This window comes from Aphelocoma coerulescens, chromosome 3 (genome assembly GCF_041296385.1).
Source record: "Aphelocoma coerulescens isolate FSJ_1873_10779 chromosome 3, UR_Acoe_1.0, whole genome shotgun sequence".
NCBI lineage: Eukaryota > Metazoa > Chordata > Aves > Passeriformes > Corvidae > Aphelocoma > Aphelocoma coerulescens.
The window spans coordinates 83,034,255-83,051,499 of NC_091016.1; positions in this window are offsets into that span (position 1 = coordinate 83,034,255).

The window sequence follows — 17,245 nt, forward strand, 5'->3', positions numbered from 1 at the left end:
CAGCTTTTGTGTCTGAAACTGTTTCTTGTCTCCTCTCTTCATCTGAAAATGTCTCTAAGACTTCTTTATGTTCGGATTATCAAATTCTTTATGCTAGAAAATCAGCATGCCCTCTTCCAAGCATTCCCAGTTAGTGCTCATGAGGCTCAGACCAGATCCCTAAAAGCCAGCACAAAGTCATTAGAAGAAATAATCTTTGACACCAAAACTAGGAGTCATCCCCAGACTTCGTGACTTTTCAGAGCAAGGAAACTCCCAGGTTCCCGTTTCATTGAAATTCTGCTTCCTTCATTAAAGATGAAAGAGCAGAACAAGTAGCTTCTATTCTTATGTTCTTTCTGTAACAAACATGCTTTTCTTATCTCCTTTGATTATATTGTCGTCCCATTTACCCACACAAGTTAGAAAAGACTAATCTCAGGCACTTGCAAGACATCTTCCTGAAAAAGTCACACTTTTAACATATGGTAATCTTTAAACACTATTGTGAAGTAGGAAAGCAAGACTTAACACTGTATTAAATAGGAAGTTAAGCAACAAAGAATTTACAAGAATTGGTCACTCTTGACATAAGATAGTTATTAAGCAGGGCAACATATTAATTTAATTTGGGAATTCAGTTGCCTTAAATTCACTGTTTTTATCCAAGGTTTTAGTGCTGATGGTTCATGTTTTGCAATTTGTAAAAAATAAGCGTTATGGTATCTGCACAGCACTTGCTTAAATATTGGTTAGTTATAAAACAAATAGGCAGAGGACATCTATTTTTCCAAAATTGGACACAGATTCATAGCACAGAAACTATCACATTATTTATTTTCTGACCTTGACAAATACTGTATGACACATTTTCTTTCTTTTTTTAAAAATACATATTTTTAACACTTAAACCTTCTATATATTTAAAATATTTCATACATAAATATGAAGTTTCTGGCTATCATTTAGCTTGCCTACAATGAAGCACTACAAAGGGTAGTTTCAGAAAGAGGTATATTATAGACTGAGAAGTGCTCTCTACTTGCTGCTTTGCAAAATCTGTTCTCTCAGCAATGTTCATTGCAATAATTATTCCAAGGTGTCACCCTGAAGCATGACAAAATCATAATATGGAAATGTACATCCATCACAGTTCGTTTGAGTCACTGATAAGACTGAAACTGATAGTGCTGACAAACGTGTTACAAGGAGTCATGTTAAATAGCAAAATGGCACCTGAGTTTTGTTCCACTAACTTTGTTCAGTTGTTACTTGCTGATATTCCTTTTACAAATTTCATTTGTTTTGGGTTTTCCAAGATTCTGCTGAAAACTCTGTGCTGATGAAGTGCATAAGAATGAGGGGAAAAAAGAATTATTTATATGATTATATAGATTGTATAACAAATAACATGAAAAGGGGATATCTGCATGGAATATTAGAGAGAAAATGAGAAAAAAAGTGTGGTCAGGGGGATAGGAGAATTAAATATGTTAATACCTACATGCGTATAAAAAATAGATATATTGATAGATATATATACAAAGTTCTTAGTCTTTTCATATATAGCTACATATATAACTGCAAACTGGGACTAAACTACAAGAGAATATTTCTCTAACATGCGATCCAAAAACTTGGCCTAATAGCAATATACTACTAGGTCATTAAAAGATGAAACTTTATACAGCACATAAATGTATAATGCCTCCTTGAGTCAAATCTAAGACATTTTCTTAGACAAATGTAAGACATTTCTTAATTCTGAGCCCAAATCCCAGAATCTGGGAAAAGGAATAAATTTCATTTTCAGGATTGTGACCTGAGTGAAGTAAAGTGAACAAAGTTATTGGGTAGATGACAAGCCTGAAAGCTTGGGTGGATTCTAATGGGTGAATGATACAAATCAATGTTCACACCATTCTATAAATATATGCAATATATATGATGTGCCATAAATATGAATCTCAAAAGTATATTATGGCCCCATTAAAATTACATCTGTGTTACACAAACTGCTGTTGCAATTGACAAGACAAAGAAATTCATCTTGACATTCATATCAGTTAACTACAGGTACAAAAGAGGAATCCAAAAAAAAGGGGCTCCTTCTAAGGCTGAAGTTACAGATGCTAAGGAGGATAAACAATTGTGTCTGAGATAACATTCAATCAAAAGAGTTTAAGTTCCCTGTTAATCTGAGAAGGTCCTGGAACTCCAATGACAACATCACTTGCTGCCATGATTTTGGGCAGAGTAATAACAATGTATTTCAGTGGTATATCACCAAAGCAGACAACATTTGAGGTGCTTACTTAGCTTCAGCATTACTGAATTAAAAAAAAGCAAGCAAACAAACAAAAATCACCTTCATTATCCTTGTTTTGATTTAGCTGTCTTCATTATTTTATAGAGAACTTACCTGAAAACATTTCTCAAAACTCCTACCAGTATATTGCTACTTTTCCCCTTATTCATGCATTTATGCCCTTGTGCAAAGCTTTAGCAATTATTTAGAAGGTGAGAATAGAAAAACAGACTGTCTATAATCCTGACTTGCAAAGTACATGCTTCAGCTGTCAACTCATTGACTGGTCACCTTACTCTTTTTTTTACACTTTGATCATTAAAGCTCTCCCAGTGGCCTCAGGTACATGTTCAATCAAAGAGGAGACAGAATTAGCCTTAAAGATAGAAACACTCAGTGTGAAAGAAGAGATTCTCATCCTGCTCCAGCAAGTTTTACTGTTTTACAGTGAGTTGTTCTACTTTACCTAACTCTACATATCTGTGCTAAGTCACACCAACAGATCAGCTGATGATTTTGCATGGGAATTTCAGAGATTCGTAGCAGACTGAAAAATATTCACATTGACAATTTATTCTTGTCTATATCCCTGAGGACACTATCCATCAAAGTAAATGCCATCATATTTATGTTGCTTAGATTAAAGCTGGAAGAGATCCAAGACTGTAATGTGTTAGGAACACTTGCATTTGGCCCAGAGGGACAGAAGAATAACTGTAGAGAAGACATATCCACCATCAAAATGTGGATGAAAAACCTGTATTGATGCTAGCTTTATATCCTAGTTTATTAGAAACAGTTACAAACAATTAAATGAATTGAAACAGCAAAAAAGGGCTTCAGATTTATACAATTAAAAATAATCTATACATGTTTTGATATCATCATGGTGTTCAACTAATGTCTGTTGTATGGTTTCCAGAAAACAAAAATTGAGAGAAGTTCTGTATCATCATGAAACCAAACCAAACTGCTATTACAAAGCAGTCACTTTTTAAAAAGGGATAGCAATCAAAGATAACTATGTTCATAGTTTGTTCTGATCAATCCTGCTACCCATGTATATACATCTGACTAATTTTTTTTTTCCTTTTGTCAAGTGATTTGAAACATGTCAGCTGCTTCAATCACATTGCAACCACTTCATTTTACAACGCAACACAGCATGATGCAATGGAACCTAAACAATTCTACAATGTATGTCTGTATAAAGAAATGATATAGTATTTTCCAAAACTGGGGCTTTAAGACTCCAAAAAAATCCATCTATTCCTTTTGTTTGCTTTTTCTCTTCCAGGGCCATTCATCAGAGAGAGATCCTCCCCAACACCACGAGGAGAGGACAAGACACTCTTCTCCTGCTTCAAGCAGCTGTACTTCCAAAGTGAAAAAGTCCTGGTTCTACTGGACTGAATTATTTAGTCTAAAACAAAGAGGTTCTATACAGATGGAAAAACATGTGTGTTGAGTGACAAACAAAGTCTTATTTACTGAATGTATTAAAAATTGTTTTTCCAGACACATTTCATCAAAGCAAAGCTCCATCCTTGGGAAAACAGTTATATTCACAATCAAGACAGATGTACAAGTCATGTGAAATAAGGCTGCCACTGGACTGAATTATTTAGTTGTTTGCTAGAGACTTGATCAAATTCAGCCTCTGTGTAAACAGACAAAATTAAATGGGACACAGTTTGAGATGTTCTACATCCTGCTCCAATTTGATCATCTGTGTGCATCAGATCTTTGGAAATGCTAGTGAAAAAATGTTATCCTTGTAGTGAATGTAAACTTGTGGGTACACTTTGGGTTAAATAGCCCATAAGACTCAATAGCATTATTTAGAAAAAAGCAATAATCAATTACACATGCATGAAGGAACTTGAATTTCCATTGTGGTCAACGCTGGAAAAGTCTGTCTTTTGACAAATAAATGCAAGTGTATTTTCAATAACACATTTCTTTTCTTGGAAAGGTGAAGACCTACTCTCACTATATATCTAGATCTGAACAATTTCCTTTCTTTAACTATCTTCTTAAATACACTTTTAGTTTACTGACTGCATTCCAATTTGTCATTCTAACAGATTATTCTGTATTTTAGAAAACTGTCTTTTCTGTGACACACATTCATGCAAGTAACAGAAGATATTGGAGAAATTGCTCAGAGTTTAGTGGAATGCTTGAGAAGAATAAATGTATTTAAATGTACCCAAATATACCTAATTTATGTTAATATGATATCTAAACAATATCTAAATATAGCCTTTTTATATTGAGCCATCACATTACTCTACTGCAAATGAATTAATGGTTTACTGGTTTAAGTAGCCAATATTTTGTTATTGTAGATTTTCATTACTTTGTGTTGACAGTTGCAGTTTTTGTACCACAAACCACATAATTTTATTTGGGTGTGATCACAGCAATACAGTTTCAGTTTTAGCTCTTCATTATCCAGAAGATCATAAAATGCAATGAAATGAAGTGTGAAACTTTACAAAAAAGGAATAATCTTGCCATTTTCTCCATATCTCTAAATCAGTTTGCTCAACTTGGTGAGAAACAAAACCATAAATATAAAGGTTTTAGATTAAAATATGACTCCAAAAATTTTATATCATGCTTACAAGATTTATAATAATGGTGAAGGAGGTATTGTATGACTGTAGTTGTTGCCAAGCACTAAGAGTATTGTTTCTGTGGGGTTTTTACCTCAACAAAATGTATTTGTGCTTGCACTAAAGCAAGAACCATGAATGACCCTTCTAATTTTAGGAAAACATTTTGAGGAAGAAAACTCCTATTAAAAGAGAAGTGTGCTCACTAACCAGTGGCCTTAGCAGATGGTAATCAATTGCACTGTCAGCTGAGGTATCTCTTCTAAGGAAAAGGAAAAAGCTAAAGATGCTGAGAGCTCCTGATAACTAAACCTGACCAAAGGCATCAAGCAGCTATCGTAGTAGTTTACCAGTAGTGTTTCACTAGAGGAGACTGGTGTACAGCTGAGATGTTGGGATGAAGTTTCAACAAGTTTTTCCTGGAAGATCACTTGATGTAGCTCAGCATAACAAGATGAAGAGGTGGGCCTACTGCCCACCTAGTACCCAGTAACAGAAGGGGGGGGGTTGCAGGAGGAAGGTCACATTTTGTGTGCATACTAATGCTAACAGTTTGCCAGTAGAGAAAGTGCAAGGAATCGTTTGTAACTTTGTAAAGTTTTTTTGTAGGAAAATGGATTTCTATTGCATTTTAGTAAATCAACATCTGTGAAGCTGGCGAAGGTTAGCATGAGAACAAGTAGAAATGATCCCAGAATTATCCTTCTGTGCAGAGTTAGAGGCACCAAGTTCCTTTAGTTATTAAAAAGCTATAAATGGATAAAAGGTCTTCCCCAATTGTGGTCCCCCCCTCAAAAAAAAATGTGGATGTATCTGGATAAAGTGCTGAAAATGGGTCCTAACTCTTCACCACAGAAACTAGGTAAGTGCCTTTAAACTGCAAAGGAAAGCCTAAAGCCCATCATCTAATCAGTTGAGCAGGGAATAATGTACAAAAGCCAAGAGTGTGTAGCAGTTTACCCTTGTTCTGAATGGTACAATATTCCATATTAAAATTGTGTCCATAACACAAGAAAAAGGAGAAGAAAACAGGAAGTGCATATATAGAAGTTTTAATCATGTTATTGAGACTTATTAAATATAAAAGTGTTCAGACTTTTCTTTGTTTTCTTCTTCATAAGAATTAGGGTTCTTAGATTAGACTCTTGAGATGTCAAATATGTTAACAATCAATTCTTTCCTTAATATAGGGACAGTTACTTTTTGTCCAAAACAAGATTTTGAGTGTAACATGGCCAAATAGCCTGGTAGACTGTCCAAGTAGCAGAAAGTGGTAGCACAAGGAGGAAATATGACCAAAGATTAACACAAATCAATAAACTGTAAGATTTCACTATGCTCAAATCAGGGATACAAAATATTAATAGAGATAATTGAGTGATAAAAGCAAAAGTTTTTGACCTTTAGCTTCTACCAGAAAAAGGAACATTTCAAAGGAATTAGCGTTTATAACCTTAATAGATAATCCTTAGCTAGACCACCCTCTCTGAATTACCATTAACAGCAATTAAAGAAGAATTGAGTAGCTGATCTTCCAAAATTACAATATAAAATTATAATATATTAAATATAACATTGCACAGCTCTTATACCACTGCCAAAAGTGTTTAGAAAGAATGCTCCAAAGTCAGTAGTTTTTGAGAGTCCACTAAAGAAAACAGAATACATTTTATCACCTCCCTAAATTAACTTGACACATGTAGTGTGGAAACACTGTAGGTGACTCAGTCCATTACAAACCCCTCCGTGACTCTTATGGAGATAGTAAGAAGTTTTAAGAAAGAGAAACAAAATTATTTTTAGTAACCAGATTGCTTAAAACTGCTTACCTTTTTTTTTATTAAAATGATTGTAATTTAAGAAGTTTTTTAAAGAAACACTTTTTTTTCTATATTTACTTGTGTAGATGGAAGTGTTACAGGTGAAATACTTACTGCTTTTTGGCTACAGAGTAGGTTCCAGAGGGAGCCATGTACCTTGGATGTTTACTACTAGATGAGAAAAGAATAAAGGAAACTGGGATGTTACAATATCCATTGGTGATACAAAAATGCATCTATACAATAGAATTATACTGGGTTTTAAATGCAGTTTCTCTAATTATTATTTCCATTGAACAGAGCTCTTCATGCACAGTAGGGAGCAATGCAGAATAACAGATATTAAGTAGGTGATGCTGTATTCATCATGTTTATTCCCCTCAGTACCAGCAGTTGTGCTGTTCTCAGGACAGCAGGACAATTTTATTTTTTGACAGGAAAGTAGAGGCAACAGTGTCAGCCTTCAAGAGCATAGTGAAAGCCTGGTTGCAGTCTGGCTAAATGTACATCAAGAGCTGGCATATTCAGTGGTATTTTGACCTTAAGGGGGTGGTTGGTATTTTGTATAACTAGTTTCATAACTGAGATTGTATCCTTTTGCTAAAGGCAATCTACAGTGCCAGAATATCTTCTGTAAAAGAACTAACTTGTCTACCACATGGTGAGAAAATGGGTGCTTTGGAGAAGCCTCTCAGTTATGAAGCATTTCATTCCGTTCAACTGGAATGTTTATACATACTGCTAATGCTACAGAGATTTTCAAAGTTCCAGCAAATGAGAGACTGAATTTTGTCACTATTTACAGCTTCAGATAATCACTGTTGGGACTAAAAATTATAACCAGAACTGCATGTGTCTTTCTGCTACATTAGTGACTGAGTCACCTACAGTGTTTCCACACTACATGTGTCAAGTTAATTTAGGGAGGTGATAAAATGTATTCTGTTTTCTTTAGTGGACTCTCAAAAACTACTGACTTTGGAGCATTCTTTCTAAACACTTTTGGCAGTGGTATAAGAGCTGTGCAATGTTATATTTAATATATTATAATTTTATATTGTAATTTTGGAAGATCAGCTACTCAATTCTTCTTTAATTGCTTTAAAAAACTTCCTAAATTACAATCATTTTAATTAAAAAAAAAAAAAAAGGTAAGCAGTTTTAAGCAATCTGGTTACTAAAAATAATTTTGTTTCTCTTTCTTAAAACTTCTTACTATCTCCATAAGAGTCACGGAGGGGTTTGTAATGGAACTAGATAGGTATAGCATTTATAATTTCAAATAAATCTTAAAAACATGTAACCAGTGGCGTTATATGTCACGGGCCACTTAACATATTTCATTATAACTACTTGTTTCATATCATCCTAAACAATTAATTTTTTCCCTCATGTTTATACTCTTTGGAGTACATATATAAATGCATAGTGAGGTCTACAAAACACTGCCTGACATGAAACACCCTTTTATATAATCCAAAGAGAAGTCAATTACAGGGAGCACTGACTGGTATTTTACCACCTACTTATTTTAGTGTCATGCCTTCACAAACAAAATACATAAACAGAGTCAGCTTTAACTGATGTATCACAAGAGCTGTAATACAGGATGCACTTATAAGGCAACCATTCTAATGGTTTTTGCATTTAAATTACCTAATACTGCCTAAGGGTGATTTATACCATCTTCGAGGATCAGACCAGTGCATACAGACCTAAAACGGTGTCACAAAAGTGACATAAGGCACTTGTGTACACATCTTAATCCTCATCACAGAAAATGCAGAGAAACGCTATCAAACAGCTATTTCATCTCAATAGTGTTTTCTTTCATATAAGAATTTTAGTTAGATTTACTAGGTCATAAGAGCAAGAAACTAGGTTTCCCAACCAAATTAGATGCCATTCTGCTATTATCACAAATTTTCTGTAAGTGACAAGAAAAAGACAAGAAAACATTAGCATAAAATGAGATTAAGTAATAGGCCCTAATTTTTCCCATATCAACTTTAACATGAAAAAGCTAAATTCTTACTAAAAAACGGAAGTTATCTAACAATACCTAATAAAGGATTTCATACCTTCTTAATATAAAATGGTATTTCAGCATAACAACTAGGATTTAGCATACATTACTATAATTTTATCAAGTTAGGATATGGCAGTACATTAGCAAGCAGTGTAGAGCTATGGGAGTGGACCTGTGAAGAACTGGTGATTAAAGTCCAGAAGTGGCTCAGGGTTGTTTCAGGTGGTGCCCAGCTTCATTTCACCTCAGAAGAATTTAATCTATGTGCTTTGGGACCTTGGGACAGTGTGTATCCAAGTGGAAAGCTATGTGGAAATTGTCTATGAAAAGGAACTTCTGTCCTGAACCGAAACACTAATGTCTGTAATTTAAACATGGTGTATCCCATGACCTTGGAAATCTTCTCTTTAAGCCTTCTTAGAAAGCTAGTCCTTAGAAAACCAGACCTGAACTTAGGTCTACAGTATCTGTGGTGTCCTAACCAATAGATAGTTGGATTTAAAAAAAAGGAGGAGATTCACCAATTCACTAGTCATCTTCTCCAATAATTAATATGGGTCTACTATTGCTGCAATACGTAAATTTAATTTATTAACCTAGGACCTTAGAAATTAACTTCAGACATGATTTATCCCAAAAGGATGCAAATTGAGCAAATACTACACATATTTAATACCATCAGTGTCCATGTCCATCTCATATGTTAATTTAAAGTACTATTTCTATATGCTTTTGTATTTTCTAGAAACATATTTTACTACAGATAAACCAGAAACGGTTTTAAAGTAATACTGATATGAACCTCTGAAATACTATAGTTCCAGTAAATTTTAGCATCTTATATACATTTAAGACTTAATTTTCCAATTTCAAGGCTTTCACTCACTCCTAGTATGAAGTCTTTCTAAAAGTACATCCATCAAGTCAAATAATAAATGAAACTGATGCAGTGAAAAGATGATAAGTAGCTGTAGCCTGAGGCCTAAAACCTCTGTACTACAATGATATACAAAGTATTTAGGAATTCCTTGAAACTGCCAAAACTTTGTCCCCATGCCTATACTTGGAAACTGTTTCCCATTACACTGTACCAGCAGCATAAAGGGACCTTCAAACAGATGTAAAAAGTCTATACAGTTGCAGTGATAACTGCAGTACACAGTTATATGCCAGTATACTTTGACTGGAGTTACAACAGCAAAATCCACATAAGTCTAAGCACGAACAGTCCACAACTGGATTTTCAGTTGCTGAAGTAGTTGCAAGCTTCGGTCATAGGTGTGTATCAAATCAGCAAGATTATCCACAATGAAAATTACAGTACAAGGTAAAAATTCCAATGTTATAATTGTTATATGTAAAGAATGTGAGGAAATTAGGACACAGCACTACTCTTGTAACTGGGTATTGAATAATAAGAGAAATAATTTGTTTAAAAAAATTAGCTACTTCAAAGAATTCAGTTAAAAATGAGAATAGCAGCAAGGCTCAAAAACTAAGTGAATCATTTGATCAATTGTTTATATGACATTTTGAGGCTATAACATTTTACAGAAATGCAAATTATTGAGACCTTGATTAACTGTAATTCCATAGTCAATCACTTTGTACCAGTTAGTGGATACTGTATTACTTCGTGACCAGAAAAAATGGATGCAACTTTCCACATTCCATGTCTAATTTACTGACACAGATCACAAACACTGTTTTGTTCCTTATTCTTGGATAGTATCTCTTTATTTATCTTTATATTGTTGTGTTCTACCTATTAATGGAATCTGTGTGGGAGGAGAAAGGTGATTTTCAAACAAAAAACCAGGATTATGACTTTGAACAGGATTGTTCTTACAACAGAAGCATATTGGGGCTATCTATTTTTTGTTATCTGTGCATACACTGAGCAGGAGGACTGCTGTCATCTCTTATTTACTTGTAGTTTTCTGCAATTTGTTATACAAGGGCTCTTTCCTCAGCAAAATACAAACTTCTGAAAGAGGAAGAGGTAAGTAATAAACATCTGTCTATGCCTATTATCAATATGTGAAAATCAGAAGAACCAAAATAATTGCGTGCTTCCTTATTAAATGAAGCAAGACTAGCATAAAAATAATATATTTCACATGAAAAGCTCGATCTACACAGAGAACAGTTAAATGATAACGTTAGTAATAGAAATGCTGCACTACTAACAACTTCAATTTGAAAAATATCCACAAAAGATTGACCAGGTTGCTAATTATTGAAGAATAATTTCATCTCCAGCATAACACCACCATTGTCACAGAACCTGTCCCAAGTTGTCACACCAGACAAATTTGACTGAGCATTAAAATGCTCATTACTGTAATTATGATTTTTCTTTATAAAAATTCATTGAGAATGATCTGAACAAAATTACTCTATAGCTGATTACAGCTCATGAATTTACATGACAATCAGCAGGAATACTCAGAGCCTGCTAACAACATGTAAGTGATTACACTGAAAAATTTTAAAATTTAATAATTGGATATACAATGCAGGGTGTATCAGATTTAAGAAAGTTTGGGTTGTTTTTCTTAGTTGTAAATCATGTGATAAATACATACATTTTTCTTAAGATAAACATATTTTTCATTATTGCGGAGGTCCTTAAAATACAGCATGTTGTAAACATTCTTGCAGGACTGTAGCTACTTCTATATAGAAAGAATCAAAGAATTCAGTCTTCAAAAAATGAAGATGAAATCCTCTGAGTGAATATGTTATGTTCCTCAAAATATGTCCAGGCCTATTATAAGTCTTTACCCCTTCTCAACTATAAAGATTTACAAACACTTCAGATAATATCAGTCCTTATCCTCTTTTGGTGAAGTATATAATTTAATCGTTACTTGTTTTTGACTGTTCTTTATTTAGCTCAACAGAAGAGTTCAATCCTATCTCATCCAGGTTCTCACCACTCTAATAGTGACATTTCTTTCTGAAGTTCAGTGAGCAGCCTGATAATAGCTGTCAGGTGTTACTTGTTTTTCCTCATATTGAATTTTTTTTTTGTTGTTTTACTTATTTATTATGTGCTGTGATAGACTTATTGACAAAAGCAGAGTTGCAAAGTTTCTCTTTACAGCTGCAACAGATGGAAATTACTCTTCATCTTTCATCATTTCTAAGGAAAATAAAGTTCTTCCTTTGGTTATTCCTTAGTTTTAGTTTTAGTTTAAAATTCAGCACTTAATCTGATGAAGTCCTAATATGGGCTCTAGAAAGGACCAAATTCACATACAAATCTCCCAAAAATACTTGAAGGGTTCCTGATCAAAACATCTCTCTTAACTCCATATTCAGTTAATCTCAGTCTAAATTTTGCGTGCAGTGGTGTTGTTAGGATTGTTAACAAGAAGAGGAGCTCTCCCTTCCCTTTTGCCTTAAATTCTGAAAGCCCTATCATTTTGAGTTAGAATTAGTCAAACATCCATCTTTGACAGTCATGACTGACAAATAATACCTGTATCTTCATAATAAATCTTAAAAATTTAGATATTTATACACAATTTCCTGTAACTTGGAAAGTGCAAACCTCTAATGCTGTGAATCTTTCATGCAAGAAGCTACAAAAATAGGAATCAATCACACTTCACAAGGAAACCTTTTCAAGTCTTCATTTTCTTGAGACCCTGGATCACTTCCTTATCTCTTTTTAGAATCCATATATTTCTATGAAACATTGGCAGAAAAAAAAAATCCAAACACCCATTTAATTTTTTTCATTAATAAATAAAATAATGCTAATAACAACAGCTCGTCTTGTGTATTCAGAGACAGCCATCAAAACTTCCCCTTGTCAGACTATACTTTGAATATAAACCTTCAAAATCTACATATTAGAAAATTTTTGTGGCAATGTAATACTTATAAGGTCAAAGCAGAGGCATCTCATCGTTTATAGCATAATACAGATTAAATCATATGTATGAAATTAATGAGAATAATAGGACTTCTTACATGTTATGCAACTGGTATGCATCACCCTATGAAGATCACAAGTCTGATAGGAAACCTTATTCAATCCACTGAGTACACAACAAAGCATGATGGACAACTTGGACATTTATAATTACAGCTAGTGCTGAGTCTCCAAATCATTGGCTGAAGCACAACAATTCCTTGTCGTAACCAAAAGTTTATCTATTCCCTAAGTTCCATGAGTAACTTAAGTCTGTTTATTAGTGTGTATCAACTAGACACAAACCCACTGCCCACAAGTGTTGCAAAGTCCTTCTATTGTCACCAGTTTAATTATCTCCACATGTGCAGCAAAGAAAGAATACATTTTTTTTTTGTTATATTATCTCTAAATCTGTGATAAAGAAACACAGAACAGAAAATGTTTTGTTAAACAGACTCTTTAAAACGAACAGCCACTGCTGTTGATAAAGTGCTGTCCACTGGAATTCTTTGGGTTGTAATTCTTTGTTGTAGCCAACGATTATCTGCTCAGTGATTTTCATGAGCTTCATAAATTCTTGCTCCATTTTTAATCTCATACTCAAAACCAATTTTTGCTCTTGATGTAAAATTAAAAGGTAAACGCACAGAAAACCTCACATAAATACCTTGTGTTTCACCTTGATGAAGTGCAGCTCAAGGGTCTCCAAAAGAATTTTACTCTAAGTTCAAATATCAAGGTTATTTGAGACTGTATTCTACATCCTCTTCTTGTAAAACACTTGTAGTGAAGCATATAAACAACAGTGTATAAGCCTGTAACATGCACAGTTGCAAGAAAATGCCTCTAAACTACCTGCAAAATACCCCTGCAGTTCCCAAATCTGCACAGTTACTGAACACCATATATAGGCAGTACATTGGCACTGCCCTCATCAACTTACCTGCAATACACACACAGACAAAATTTAAACAGGCAAAATAAGAATGAAGCAAAACTGGCCTTGATAACAAAATGGGATAATTTAGGCAAATATATCCTGACAGCCTATTCTAAGAAGGAGGCTATCCATATCTCTGTTTTAAAGGCAGAGATTAGATGAGAGGGTATCTGATTTATTTTGATGATTCTGTTTTTCTGAAGATAGGCAGAATTATTAGCAGTTTTGGGTTTGGCTTTTTCCCCCCCCAAAACCACTCATAATTAGCAGGAGAAGGCAGGAAGAGCAGGAGAGCAGTTCAGGTTTTAGACTGACTACTTGATATACAAAAGGTTGAATGGACGTGGTTTGTTGCAAGTACTATGATTTAACGCAAGTTGCACATTTTTTAACACAACGATGAGAAATAAAGAAAATATGACATCACATCTAAGTGACGGTCAATACTAACAACATGGATATAGTGTTCCTGCTTTGGTACAGGGTGTTGAACTAGATGACCTTTTGAAGTTCCTTATAGCCCTATTCTCTATAAAAAATTAAACTAGAAATACATCAGGGCAGTGACTCCCAGTATTGAATTGGTTATAAATCAAATTAGCCACCAATAATAATCAATCCTTATTTAGTCTAAGGAATCGTCTGTCTCTCCAGTTATAAATCTTAACTAAAGAATTCTATCAAAGCAAATAAAAGATGGAGTTTGAATAGGTAAGTAAATTAATAATGGGACCAAATCACTTAGTGCCTACAAAACAGCCAGAGCTTATAAAGTTAAAAATTATAAAGTCTACTTTTTACACACCAATCAGTTTTCACAGGAACATCTTTCCTTCTCTTCTTTTAAGGTAAAAGAGTGTTCTCTTTTCTTCACATGAAGTCATATGGAATAATGGTTACAGATTTAGGACTACAGCTAGTATTTTTACAAAATTATACTTAGAAACAATTGCACCTTCATAATTTTTTGTTTTCCCCATTTGCATTGCAAATAAAATATAAACAAGGTAATCCAGGAGCAAATTCTAGTGTTATTGTAGATAACTACCTAATTCATATTGATTCCTTCTATGATTTCAAATCATCTTTACTATCCTTGGATATCAGCAGAAAATTATACTCTTCAAAATGAAGTGAAAAGTGGATCAATTTTAGCTCCACAAGAAGTTGTCCTGTAGCTCTACACACTATAGTTTGTATTATGTGTTTATAGAGCATAATTTGTAGATTATGCCATAATTTATAACTCATGCCCTAAAACATCTTCTGCAGCAAGATGAAATCTGCAGCTTTACTAATGGAGTTTAGAGCCTCTTTTCCCTAGCAAGCTTATCCCTATTTTCCCTCCCTGTCTCCCTTCTTATTAAAATCATTTTCACTTTTACAGCTCTTGTAGTATCAGCCACAACAAAATACCTGTGATGCCCTATGGTTTCTATTTCAGAAGCAATTCAAAGATTCAAAGACTACCATTTCAGCTATATTCATGACATTAACTAAGTTGCCATTGTGATTTTGCAGCTCTGCTCTGAAACCAACTTTAAGAGTGGTACCTGTGGGCTGGTTTTATGCTGGCTGGCAGAGAACTAGTCTGAGGCACGGATGTGTTACCATTCATGTCCTGAAATCTTCTGTTTTTCAAACTCAGTTTTTCAGGTAGAGATGTAAGAGTGCAATTTTACATTGACATCAGTATCTGCTTTGAAAAAGCACCTTGCAGGTTCCTCAAACAGAGAATAGCCCAATTCAGAAAAAGTTTGTTCACAGAGCTCAGAAGTTATAAAATGAATTTCTTTCCTCAGGTAATTTGAAGTGAAGCCTCCAGGACTGAGCAACACAGTAAAGTAATCCTTTATTTTCCTAGAATCAGGTTCTGTTTGAAGTTCAGATATAGAAGCTGTAGGGAGAACACATGCTATATTTCATTTGAAGGAATTGGGAACTTAAATCTACATAGAACCCATTTTGAAGGAATGTGTCAAGATGACAGACAAGTATGGAGGCTAGCAAGAAAACATCAAAACCACTGAATGACTGTGTATAGACATAATGTCATCACTGGGAACATTGACTGAGGTCATTGATCTACAATGCTGGGCCCAAACTGGTGAACTGTTTCCAGGGGCAATGATAAGAAGTTCAGTTTTTTGGTTGAAAGTTTCAAAAGAGATTTTCAGGCCCAAAACATAATAAAGGGCAGAAAAAGTAAACTGCCTGAAAAAAAGATGTATAAAAACAAAGTAAAATTCCAGGATGAGCAATGGAACCGAGCTACAAAAGTCAGAACTCCAAACATATCACTATCCTAACGTGGTCCAGAGAGAAGCTGTGAAGCACTGGCAATTAATTTGACACTGGTGCTTCAAATGACCTCAGTTTTGGAGAGATAGGGGACTTTTGTTCTGACTCACACAAAGCAGCTGATACAAAAGGACATGTATCCAGACAATATCATTTCCTTAGCAAGAGACATTGGGCAACATTTTGAACTGGACCAAGAATTTTCTTCCTGGTACAGTTTTTACAGGAATAGCCAACTGAAATTTCACAGAAATTTCTTAGAAACACTGAAATATGGTATGGAACCTTGGGAGGGTGGGGTAAGAGTGCTACTTCTGATGTGGATGTTGTGTAGTTAATGAACAGCCTGAAAAAAATCACATTTCTCATATACACATCTGCCTTTTGTTTTATTTGAGTCACCACATATTCTAGTTATTTCCACAGGATAAAGAAAAAGCTATTCATAAAATAAAATTTTAAAATCAGAAATATATGTCTTTGCTCCAGAACACATGATTTAAAAGTTAATCAATATGCAATAGGGGTAAACAGGAATATGCTTACTAGTAACTTTTCTAAATGCGTTTTGCAGTTCTGAACAGTGACACTAAACTGTTCATAACACTTGCACAATTTCCAGTATCCTCTGCCACATCATATTTATTCATAGGATGTTTAGCCATTTTGAATAATTTCATGCATGTCAATGTCTGTAATTGTTTCAGACACTCCAGTAGCACATGCTTCATTACTGGGTGTTATTAATCCAGAGAGATTGTTTTTTGTCAACACTTCCTCCCCACTGAATAGTTGTGAACTGTATAATTTATTTTCATTATTTCACTCTACACTGACTCAATCTTTTAAGAGTATATTGACTTTTTAAGTTAAGCAGGCTAATGGTAACCCTCCAGCATTGTTTAAAGGTAGCATGCTGCTTGTTAGCACACCATGTCATAGTGGATGATAACCACATTTCCTTGCTTTTGTATCTCTTTTCACATAAATTATTTGAGGGAAAGAACTTGGTGACTAACATTATTATTGACATTGAAAAATTGTTACCGTGTAGTAAGAGTCACAAGGGCCAATTTGATGAACATATGATACTCACTTGATCCTACCCTTCCTTGGTAGAAAAAAATGGAATTGAAACACTTGAAGAGTTCAAACCCCGAACCTGTACAATAATTTGTTTATTCCATCTTCCACAACTTAGCAATGCAGAATTTCACAGCTATCCAGAGCAGAGACAGTATTTCTCATTTCAGTCATGCCATCCTGTCAAGTTCAGAGGATTAACTCCTAGATTCCTTATCTTCATCATTCCTTCCCGT